This window comes from Melopsittacus undulatus, chromosome 4 (genome assembly GCF_012275295.1).
Source record: "Melopsittacus undulatus isolate bMelUnd1 chromosome 4, bMelUnd1.mat.Z, whole genome shotgun sequence".
Classification (NCBI taxonomy): Eukaryota; Metazoa; Chordata; class Aves; order Psittaciformes; family Psittaculidae; genus Melopsittacus; species Melopsittacus undulatus.
The window spans coordinates 88,004,793-88,017,318 of NC_047530.1; positions in this window are offsets into that span (position 1 = coordinate 88,004,793).

Consider the following 12,526-nt stretch of genomic DNA (forward strand, 5'->3'; position numbering starts at 1 on the left):
ACTGGTAGATATTTGTGTTGTGCTTATAAGTTACAGGGTGACTGTGGTTTCATTTGACCATGCCATCCATCCAGTGAAATAAGCAGTTAACTTAAGTTATTGGTTTGTGACAGATCAAACCTCATTTCCACCAAACTTTAAGCTTTGTTTCCTTTTGAATTTTGTCATCATTCTTCATCTCTTGATACTAGTACAGCATTAGGTGCCTAATGGAGAATTATGTGCATGGCAGCATCTAACAAGTATCAGATGCAGAAAATTTCCAGGTTTTCTCCTCCCTCTTTCAAGATGCAGGTTACAAAGTTTATTTAAAAAAAAAATAAAAAGATCAAATGTTCCCAGCACTAGCAGGGAACTGGAGGCCCACCCAGGCTTGTGTTTCTTAATTCTTTGAAGAACTACTGCATAGGAAAGAACAGCTTTTTTATTAAACCCACCACTGGAAAGGTGCTAGTAAATTAAGATAGCATTGACTTCTTCAAGAGTTCATTTGCCCTTCTAGGTGGAATTTATGTCTATAGCATTTGTGTGCACTGTTTTGAAGACAGCTTTGGAGGAAGCTCTGCACCAGTTTGGACTCTTCTCATAATTGTTAAACCTGAAAATCTTAGAGGAAGGATTACCACATGCTAAGGAAAATAAATGAAACCAGAATTGGTGACGTTTTCTTTTGTAATACTGTCATTATCTGATATAAAAAACCTAAAATAGCTCTATTAAAAAGTCAAGGCTGTAATTTTTAGCCATTCTTCCCTTTCCCGAAGGATGAAAAACCACACTTGAACTGAGCATAAAAATTTGGCATTGAGGCAGAGATACCATATTGTGCAAGAAAATTACTTGGAAAACTTTTGAACAGAGCTAGAAGTTTAACCGTATTTTTTCATGTAGCAAATATAACTGGATAGATTAGTGTGCCCCCCAACTTCCCCCCCCCACCTTTCCCCCAAATTTACTGTTTCAGAATGGTACTAGCATTTATGAAAACGAAATAACTAACCAAAAATTAGGAAACCTGTCCTTTCTTCTGCTTTTTACAGACCAGGCATAATTTTAGTGCATCTGTGAGTTAAGAGGGGCATAAAATAGGCCCTTCACTCATCTGACTTTCTCTCTGCACATACTTATTCTAATTCAGTGATTTAGTTGGACAGAAATTAATCTGCTTCCTCTTCCCAATAACATTGTGGAGAGTGGTTTAGACACAGTGAAATGAATCCTGTCCTTCTGATGCCTCACCTTTCAGGTACTGACCATCAAAAGCACCTCTTTATCAGCAGCCTAAAGTACTCACAGTACTTCTTGCTGCTAGCAAATAGTGAAACTTCACAGGACTAAAAAACACTTAAAATCGGTCATATATGTATGTACTTAGGAACCCTCTGTATGCACCAAGTCAGCTGTATGGACTCCTATGAGAGTATGAGGAGTCTGCAGTGGAGTTGGTAGGTTGAATGTGGAAATGTATTTAATGTTGCTTTCAATGTATCAATGCATCAATGTATTCCTATTTTTCTACCTATTTTGAGGCGCAATAATAAGCAGTAATAACTGTCATTTCATTTTCTTCTAGAAGGGAGTGAATCTAATGCTGACTAAATACTAACAGAAAACAAAAATACCTCCAATGTAGAGTATAACTGGAAACGTTTGCTGTCTGAGACAATGCATGAAGGGAGCACAAGCTCCTGAGGAGACCAACTGTGGTGCAGATATTTTTGCCTGAAGCATGTGGATCAGACATAATGCTGGGTAAAATAAGGTAAAATAGTTCTAGTACCCAGTTGTTGGAGTTTTATATGGCTTGGTTGTAAGAGAATTCCTTCTCCAGCCTGCTAATGCAAATAGTCAAATGACAAATATTTGTATGAAGAAGTGATATATAGCCCCCTATACCATGCTGGCTTTGCACAAGAGCTATAGCAGCTGTATCAGAATGCTTGGGGAGCCTTTACTTACTAAAAATGAGGAGTAAGGGAAAGAATTTTATTCTTTCGTCCCAGGCAGGCCAGCATGGAAAGGCCTGATCTGCATAGGTAAGAGCCAACAGCTTGTCCCCGTGAGCCCATAACACTGTGCATGAATCCCATGTGAATTTCATCTTTTAGCCCTCAGCCTTCCTGAACATCCAGGGAGTATCAGTTCTCTGCCTACAAATGATAAAAGCAAAGGTGAGATGAGAAATATTGCGACCTTTGTTTAGTGACTTGTGGTGTAGGTTCTTCACCCTTAGTCCTTGCGAACTTTCAGCAGTTACCAACCATAGTATCTCCATGTTCCAGTTTTGTCCCAAGGTTTAGAAGGTTGTATGCTCTCCGGGAAGAGCATAGCATAATCAATAACTGATTCACTTTTCACAAAACTGTGCTGCGTAGTGTACAAATTTGTATATAATCTGAATCCCACCTTTGATTAACACACTAATCATTGAGAAACTAAATTTGCTAATTCTTCATTTTCTTATGAGGGAACATTATCAAAGAGAACATCAGCCAGCAGTTAGATCCTTTTTCTCCCTGAGGGAAAGGAGTAAAAGAGACAAAAGGTTTTGGGAAGTAAAGCATTTTTGGTGATACAGAAATTGCATACGTTTGATGAACTTGCTTCTGTCTTATGTTCTACCACTTGAAATACCAGAACTATCAGTGTGCTCTGTAGCGAACTACAGTTGCTTGTCTGGTATGAGTTATGCTTTGCAGAGAGTAACATTACGTTTAGGGGATGCAAATACTGCAGAAATGTCTTGAAGGAGCAGAGATAGGGAAGGTTTGTGGTTTTGGTATTTGCTAGCAAACAAGGAAAACATGAGGACCCCTGCAATTGCAAGTACTGTTATGTGTCACTGAGCTGGTTGAGTTTGTTGCACATTGTTTCTAAGGGGTCTGTGGCTCTGTCAAAAGTGATGGTTCAAACCTTTGTGAGATATGGTGGTCAGGATTCTTGGGAGATACAGAAGGTACTGTAGATGGTATATGTTCTCTCAACCTGTAGGTTAAAGAATCAGAGAGGCAGGCTATGTCCCCTCTATCTTCATTAAAAATTTTTCATTGTCTTATTTATTTCATGAGAAAGTGAGAGAGCTAATCCTCTGGTTTACTTGTGGAGGACAGCACAGTAGGGTATTATTCCTAGTTCTGTTGAACTCATTTGGGGCCATTTATTCAATCTCTGCCTCTTGATTATCCTTCCTTTGCAGCTGGGGAAAGGTGTTTACTTATGGGATCTCACAGGGCAGGCAGTTGAAAGACTTTTGAGGGACTTTGGTTGGATGAGAGTTCATATACAGAGAGTGTGTAAGTACAAAAATTTTATGGCAAAAAAATGGGAGGGGGGGAGTAAATGAAGGCAAAAAACAAGTTATTGTGATGCTCCCTGGGATGTGAGGAGAGCATGATCATTAGTCTTGAGGAGAAGTGGAGCAGTGGGAATTCCATTATGTGTCTCATAGGCAGCAGGAATATGTGAAAGGCAGACATTAATCAGACAAAGACCGAGGTATTCTGGAGAAATGGACAATCAGTTATTCTATTTAATGAGTTTGAAAACGATGTGAGGAAACAGATGAGGTTTCAAAGCTTATTATTGGAAAGAACAGCCTTTCTAGATCTTTTTCACAATCCAGAAAAAAAATGAGCTGTTTTACGTAATGACCATTTATTTACTGTTCTCCCAGACACACACACACTGACCTATTTAAAAATGGAAATGGTCACGAAGTTCCCTTCAGTTAGCAGTGACAAAATCGATGTAGAAGGAATAGGGTTAGTCCAGCAAGACAATATGTAATTATTAGGTTGTAGCTTGTCCAGGAGTGATTTCTCTGCAGCCCTCAGGAGATGGGAGCAATAGAGGCTTTAGCATATGAATGACTCACAGCTCAAGGTTTACACGTATGATTGCATATAATCCCCATTAACCCAAAGCTGGTGATGACTCAGATTGTAGGAGCTACAATGAGACGGAGGATATTCAAACATGAAGAGAGAAAAATATGCAGAAATGACCTTTTCCTACAACAGGTCACTGTAACTTTAAACAGAAGAAGAGTGATATATAACCAAGGGGACCACTGGAAATCAAGAGACAGAATCTTTGCATCTATGTCACAGAGTGAGTGTGTGTCCTAGAAGGCAGAACCAGCTTCACCTGGACAGCTGTCAAGGGAACATGACTACAGAATCTAGTTCTTTGTGGAAGAGCTGTGGGCAATTTCAGAGATTTACTGTGGGATAAAGAGAACTGAAAGGCAAATCACAACTACATGGAAATTGTTAGGTACTCAAATTGTTGTCTTTAGGTTTACCTGCTGATTTTTTTTTTTGTGCAGGAATTTCCATGTGATGGGATTTTGCCAGTATCTGGGCTTGAAAATTCCTCTAGGCCAGGCTGCAAATGGTTTGAGACTGGTACAAAAGCCTAAGGGTGAGTGAAACTGAAGAAAATAAGCTGTGATTCTTTTGGTAGCTTCGAAATGACCACAGTTGTTGAGGTGCAATTCTGTGAAATTCTGTCTTTAAATCATACAGTAATTTGGGTTGGAAGGGGCCTTTAGAGGTCCAACCCCCTGAAATCTTTCTTTAGAGAAACAATCAACCCACTTGCCAAATTCTAGAAGAGCAAATGCACCTGAAGGTAACTTACCCATGTCTGTATTCTTCATTGTACAAAGATTTCCTGAAGTCTCTGAAGATTTCCTGTGTGCTCTCAGAGTAGGTATAAAACCAGCAGATGGGGCAGAAGTTGATGTCTTCATTGCACCAAAATTATCATGGGCAGCATCAGTTTTCCTCCAGGTAGCAATGACTACACAGAGGATACCGAGTTGAAATCACCAGGTGTGCGTAGAACTGGCAGCCCAGTTGCTCAGGTTCAAACTTCTCTTGGAGTAGGTTGCAGGGAAGCTTGCTTGACTGCTGTGAATGCTCTTCCTTTACACTCACTTGGGGATTTGTTAGGTACCCAACAAGCCAGCTGTGTCTGTGGAGCATGAATTGATGCCTGCATGAATTAAAAGGCATCAAGGGAACTGAGACAGGAGAAAAGAAATGTAATTCAAAACACATATACACAGTTTGGAATCTGATATTAGCTGAAAAATAGTGCTTCAAGACAATCGGGGGAAAAATGAGTAGATGAGGGCAAAATATTTACTATGAGAAGAGAGCAAATCCTATCAACAAGCACATTGCCTTAGGATTCACTTAAATGAACACACAGAGGCTCTGTGGAGCACAGTACTGTAGAAAAAAAAATAAGTTCTTAGTCTTTGCATGGCTTTCAGAATTTAGCTGTATGTCATCAACTCAAAATCCTGCTTGGTGACAGAGAGTTCGTGTAGCTGCTCTGCGTGGAGCATGTCAATATTTGTGATGTATAAACTAGTCTTTATTAATGCACATTTGCTGTTTGTAGATAATACCTATTTGTCCTAGAGCAGCAGTCCCATAATGGAATGCTGCTGTTTGTAGATAATACCCATTTGTCCTAGAGCAGCAGTCCCATAATGGAATGCTTTTAACAGTGATTACCCAGGCTTGCATTGCTGACTAAGGACATTTTACAAAAAAAAAAGTCATAACACAGAGCTACACAATTTCTCTAATACATCAGACTTCTCATAAGCAGTTGTGCTTTCTGAAGTAAACAGCTCCATTCTCTTGCATTTGTTCAGTTGGCTAATTGAAGGCAACTTTGTCACTTCCATCAGCATCGCTGTATAAGCCTTAAGAGTTGCATCTGGCCTGTCTATGCCAGAAGTGCAGGTAGGAGGATCCAGGATGGAGTATCAGGGCTGAGGAGTCCTGCAGCTTTGTGTCATGGTGCTGATGGCCTGCTGCCACTATCATGGTTGTCCTTCCTGCCTGCCTGTGCAGCCATCCTTGGGAAGCTGCGCTTACAGCAAAACAAGACTAACATACAGAAAAAAGTTTATCAGAATGATGATGTAAACAGCCTTCACACCCTGTGCAGTTGTTCTTTTCCGAGTTCAATAGGGTGGGAACTTTCTTGCAAACCTAAGTCAGGTTCTCAGTTTCTTCTCTGTTTCCTTTCTGAAAGGTTGCCCCTATGATGGTGATGTCTGTACACATGTGAATGCACGTGCACACATGGCAGATCTTCACATACAAGCCCACAGCTTCATAGCAGCATGGAACAGAAACACTGATGTCCCCAAAATTGATTTACACCCTTCCCCTGTATGTTGTTGTAATTTGGGGTAAGAAGCAATGAGTTCTTTAAAGGTGCCATAGGCTGAGTGTATGATTTATGTTTTTTTTACTGGTGCCGAGATCATTAACGGGCTGATTTGCTGACCAGCTGACTGTTAACATCCTATGAAGAAATACATGTTTTATATTTACTAACAGACCTTGGAAATACAGTCTCATGTAAAGCTCAGCAGACTTCTGGGCATAAAATGTGCTCATGTACTTTGCCTCTTGTGCATGGAACAATACAACAAAGTGACCCCTTCAAGGAGGTGATATTTCTCTGTGAGATTTTAAAGGAAAGACAATGCGTTGAGTGACAGTGCCTTTGCTACTTGGTGTTTGAACAGCTCCAGACTTTAATGCTTTGATGTGAAAAGACAGGGAAATGCCATCACTCCAAACCAACAGAGGTGGGTTGGGAATGAGCTGGCCTGGCTCTGTGCACCAAGTCTGCTTTTTCCTTTCTTACCACTGCCATGGGTCTGATGTGTATCTGTTACATGTTATGCACCTTGTGCAACTGCTTTCATACTGTTTTTGCAAATGAGTTTCTGAATTAAGAGATCCACTAACTGTAATTTGGGGCAAAAAGCAATTCCTGGCTTATGAACTGCTGTAGGCTGAGTGTATGGAGGCTCACACTGTAACCATTGCCACCTCATTGGTTAGCAGGAAGACCACCAGGTGGTTTCTGGGGAGGGGGCTTCACATGGAAGTACTGTAACTTTTTCCTGCACAGCACCTTCTCAGTGTGTTCCTCTGCCTCCTTCACATGCCATATGCACTGTGTACAAAGCACTTATGAAGTTGGTGACAAGTTTTTGAGTGTCCATACAACTTTGTTCGCTTTCACCTTTTTGGCAGTTTCCAGTTCCAGCCATATGACTGCTCCCTCCAGTCTGTTTTACAGCTGTGCTTTGTTCTCAGCTCTTACCTTCAGCTGAAATCAGCACTGTCCACTGCGCTTCCAGGTTTGGGAGGCAAAACCAGGCTGCAGGAAATTGCCACCTGATTCTGGCTCCCAGGGGCTGGAATGAGACCCCTCAAATTCTTCTGACTTAATGGCTTTTCAGAATTCACATCTCCAGAAGGGTACCATGGAGGCTTCAAACCACCGTTCTTTGGAGACATTCTTATTTCTCCAGTGCTGTATGGTAGACCTCTTGTCAATTTATTGTCTTTAGTTCTGCAATGCTCCATTAAAGTTGTTCATCTTGTTTCTGTTGCAAGTAACTCATCTCTACTTTCTGGTACCAGTGTCAGCATGGTGACCAGTAATTATCACTCCCTGAATTTTCTTATGATCACTAGTTCCTGAAAAATCTTTCAGGCTGATAAGGAAAGAACAACTTGCATTATGGTGCTGCTATAAGAGAATGTCTGGTGTTAAGCATATGTATTTAATTCGTGTCTGGAAACTTCTATGAAGGATGAACCAAGGATTCAGGTTTTCCTGTATTGCTGGATTTTTAGCAGGTGTAGGTGGTATGGTTTTCTCTCAGTGAGAATCTGCTAGAAAGATTTCAGGACTTTGTGTGTTTATTTATAACTTAGTGGCACAGAGAGTGCTGTAATAGCTTATTTTCATCCTGATGTTTTCAAACAAACATTAAGCATTGTTCCTGTTTTTCAGCTGAGTGTTTTATAGTGTAGAGAGGCAATATACACACAGATGGGTCAGTATTGGTAGACATACAGAATACATTAGCAGGGCAAGATAATTTCTTTGGAGGAAAGATGTCCCTTTTGGACTGGGACAGAGTGGCAGAGGTTGTGCTTTGTCTGTGTGTTCTGTGTGCATGCTCCAGTGTCCCAAGGCTGTGTTGCTTTCCTTGCAGAATTAACAAAGACTGTTCTTCACCGCAGGGGTGAGGGTAGGTGTCCTTAGATGATGTCTGTGAAAATGGGTTAGATCTGAAAAAAATCTAGTGGACACAGGCTGGTTGTGCTGTTCCATTACCCTGTTATTGTCTGTCCTAATCAAGGAGCTAATGCATTTCCTACCAATACTGGAGTCTCAAATTCAATTTTTTGTTTGCTTCCTCTGGGTTGTTAATCATGAATCTTAGTCTTTACTGCTGAAGGTGTGCTCTTTTGCAGAAGTGTGATATTCACCATGTAACCAGCTGGAAGCTACACCAGGCTACTTAAGTACCAACCTAAAGCTGCATTTGCTGGGACATTCTTGGCCTCCTTTGCAAACAACATCCCCTCTAGGATACCAGCCACTTAGAAAAGAGCCCCTTTGCTCTGAGTACAGTGTCTGTCTGACCACACTACAAATAAGCAAACCCTGCATTTTACATTTCAGAAGGGATATGAAAGGTAGAGGTGGGAAAAAAGAGGACATAATTTTACAATAGAGGAGAGCTAGACTCCATTCTGGGTTCTGCACAGATACTTTGCACCCTGCATTCAATGTATTCTTCATTTCCTCCATGTACCCAGTTGAAGAGTGTCCTGTTGGGCAGAGATGTCTTTCCTGGACTCATCTGGAGTGGTGAAGACTACTGCTGTTGCTGCTTTGTTATGGGACTGCTGCTTTGCTGGAGGCTTGTCCTTCCCACCAGCAGCTCTGTGATAGAAAGGGAGTGGGAGCTGCAGCCTGGCTCATTGCTTTGCAAAACTAGCCAGGCTTGTCAGTCACCTCTGCTGGCTTTGAAGGATGAGACATTCCTGTCTCACCAATTTGAGCATAAGGCAGGAATAAGTGTCTTAAGTGCTTAAATAGTGCCAAGATACTAGCTGATTTGGAGCCTTAAGTAGAAGGCTAACTGGGGTTTGGAGTGTGATGCCTGCATCTGAATCATGGTGGAAGTGCTGCCTTTATGTGGTGACAGCAATTCTTCCAGCTGCAGTTTGGAGCTGAACTCTGCTTCCCGGGTTAAAACAAGCCATCCAGCTTTGCACTTTTCACCATAAGGTTTGTATGACAAAGAAGTGATTTTTACAGCTCAAATAAGATCAAGTATAGATGATCTTCTAATGAAGTGATCTTTGTGCCTGATTATATTAACATCATAGGGAGACAAATGTACTTGAGCTGTGAAGAGCCCCTGAAGCTATAATCAGATGAATAAAGAGGTTCATATTGATCTGTAGATCAGCACGAGGAAGGAAAGAGCATCACCCATGTGATTGAAAGCTAGTGTAGGCTGCGGAGAAGTCAACTTGGTATCTTGATCCTAAAGCAAAAGCACCTAGAAGAGATATTGATCTGAGCCCATGCCATTAGGGTGTTTGGTGTCACTGTGTTGCCTGGGAGGAGTTGTATCTGAATTTGTGTAGTGCGACTAAGAGAGCACCTGCACTTGGTCAATCAAGCAGTGAGTGAGGCGTTTTTTTCTGTAGCACTTTATGTAGCACTCTCCTTGTGCACAGCTTGGTGTTACAAACAACAGCCGGGGATCTGTAAAATTACAATTTCAGCACTGTCATCCTGTGCAACTCTTACTCTACCTGTGCCTATTACAGTAAGGTAGGTGCAGTCCTCAGGTAATCCAGGCTGGCAAAGACAAGTCGTGTCCTTGTCACAGACCTTTATGGACTGGCTCTGCACACTTGAGCTGGGCCAGTCAAAGCCTGTGGGGAAGTGACATTGATGACATGGTCTTCCTGTGCCACTGGTGAAGTCAAGCCAACATCAAATGTAGTGACAAAAGCCCGATGGGGCTTTTCAGGGCCCATTTGGATTGTGAAAGTAACTGGTTCATTTCTGGAACCCTTTCCCTGGGATCATGGTGCTCAGCAGTGGGCTTTGCTCTAACAGCAATGCTTTCCAGTGCTGGTTTCTCAGTAGGAAGCAGCAGAAAGGAGCAACTGGAAAACTATGTGCCCTCAGGGGTGCAGATGATGCAAAAATGCAGACGTTACCTGTGCTGCAGGGTGGGAGAAAGTGTGGGAGGCTCAAGAGGAGTGTGACAAGACATGCTACAAGGCAGATTCTGAATGATTCCAAAAATACCCTTCCTGTTCCTGGTAGCAGAATGTGTCTCTGCGGGTTCAAAATGTGCCTGTGTTGAGACTAGCATTGTCCTGTCATCTCCTGTCAAAATGCAGACTTCATAACTCTCCAATCTAATCTCACTGAGTCTAATATAAGCCAAACTTTTCTACCAGCTCATCTTGTTGCTGCTATCTAAGCACTATAGTGGAGATGGCATAGCAAATTCTCATGAAATGCACTTCGAAAAAGTAAGCATGGCTTGCTTGTCTCCCTTGTTAAATATAGGCTGTAACTGTGAGAGACAGTTGACATAGGCAGAGAAATTTTGATTTTTAGCACATGCATTTGTCTGTAGTAACACCTTTAAGCTTTGATTCACTTTGCAGACAGTGCTTGAACTCTAGACAATCTGTTTTTAATCAGCACCATATTTCTTTCGACACTCTCATTGCGCTTTTGTGAACTGCTATTATCCTTTTTGCCCTGTTCTTGAGGTTTGTAATGTGTAAAGTGAAAAGCAGCAGCAGCAGATATAGAGAGCCTGATTTCCTGTGCTGACAGTTTAGATGGAAATCGGTGAATTTTCCCATGTCCTGAAGCCTTCAAATCAGTGCTCTGGATTGCTTTCTACAAAATTCATGATTAGCCATCATTTCCCTTAGACAGAGGAGCTAAGGGGTGTGGGAAAAGTCAGAAAAAATGAGCGAACTGTTGTTTCTGAGGTTAGAAATCCATGACTGCAGAAACTTTTGCTTGGACACTAGAGTATGAAAAAAGGAGGATGTGAGGTGCTAAATGGTTTCTTTTGCCTCAGATCTCTTGTGTAAGATAGAGCAATACTTTTACACCCTTCACTACCATGGATTGGCTGAGACTAATGCAAACTCTTGAACTTGGGGAAAAGGGCAACATTTTCCCCATGTTTTTTCAGTGGAGAAAGAAAAAGTGTTTTCTGTTCAAGGTAGGTTCACTGACCCTTTCTAGAGCATCTTATGCAGATTGCTGTGTTAGCAGAAGCCAATAGGTGTGCGATCCTTTTCTCTGAGGAAAGATGCAGCAGTTAAAAAGCAAAAGAGACAGAAAGCCCATCCTGCTTTCTGCTCAGGACATTTCATGGTGTGGCTGCTCCCTGATGACTGCTGTAGGCCAGTGAGTAGCGGTTTGCTGTCTCAGGCAGCTGCCTGTGATCCTTGCTGCAAAGGAACAAACATACTCCCTTTCAACTAGGCCTGTGCTCCCTTGATTACTTTTTAAAATGTCTAAAAGAACATTTCCAGAACCGTCAAAGGCATTTCATTGTATGTTTATGCTTAATTCTGTGGGAGCTTGCAAGAGGGCTATGGACACAAGTACTTCAGTGCAAAAGGAGTTTTGTGCGCACTTTGCTGTCTGCTGCAGCTTGGCTGTCAGAGAAGACAATGCAGGAATGTGTCATCAAGAGTTGGTGTTGCTCTCTGCCTGGATAATCAAAGCATATGAAAGCAGATGGAAGATCTTATGTGTTAGTAGCCATATTTTATGTGTTGGTAGTTCACTGGTGGTATTTGTGATGAGGGCTTCTGGGTTCTACTTTTAGTTTTGCTGTGAGTTCTACCCCTGGGAACAAGTGGTTCAAGTAATTTGGCTGAGCAGGGCTTTGAGCAGGGCTTTAACTGCAGTTTTCACTGCTGCCCAGCATATCAACTGTGCTGTGTATCAACAATGACCTGATACACCTTTCACTTTGTTCAGTTTTTGTGCAAGACGGATGTTGACTCTAGTCCTAGATTTTTCCTTCTTTCCTCTCCCTTGTTTGAGAGCAACTTACAGGTCAGTTCTTGAGCTCTTTGATAGATGGAGTCATCTTTGACACTTACTTGGACAGCCATCTTCCCCTTTCTGTGGTTCAGAAGGGATATTTGGCTCAAAGATCACCTGTGAAGGAGCTGTGAAAATTACATTTTAATTTAATACATGTTAAGTATATGAGGTGGAGAGGTGTGAGGAAAGAGTAATAATTTAGTTGGAGAGAAAAATATTAAAAGATGTACCATATGAGAGGTGAGAGGAAAATCAGTTCATGTCAGGGTTGAGGCTGAATCAAAAGTATTAGTTCCAGTTCCTTCAAACCAGGATTGTGTTTTTGTCTCGTGAACTGAGTTCTTATCAGCTGAACCGGTCCAACCGAGATCAATATGCTAGAAGTGATGTGTTGCATTTTGATTTTATTTTTTTTTGTTTCCATACCAGTACAGCTTCATTGACTTCAACAGAGAGATACTTGTTTTGTATATTCTTGTGGATAAAATTGATCCATCTGCACATTCAGATGCATACATTAGTCTGTGAAAAAAATAAGGCAACTACACTGCAGTAGCTGGTTAGCCAG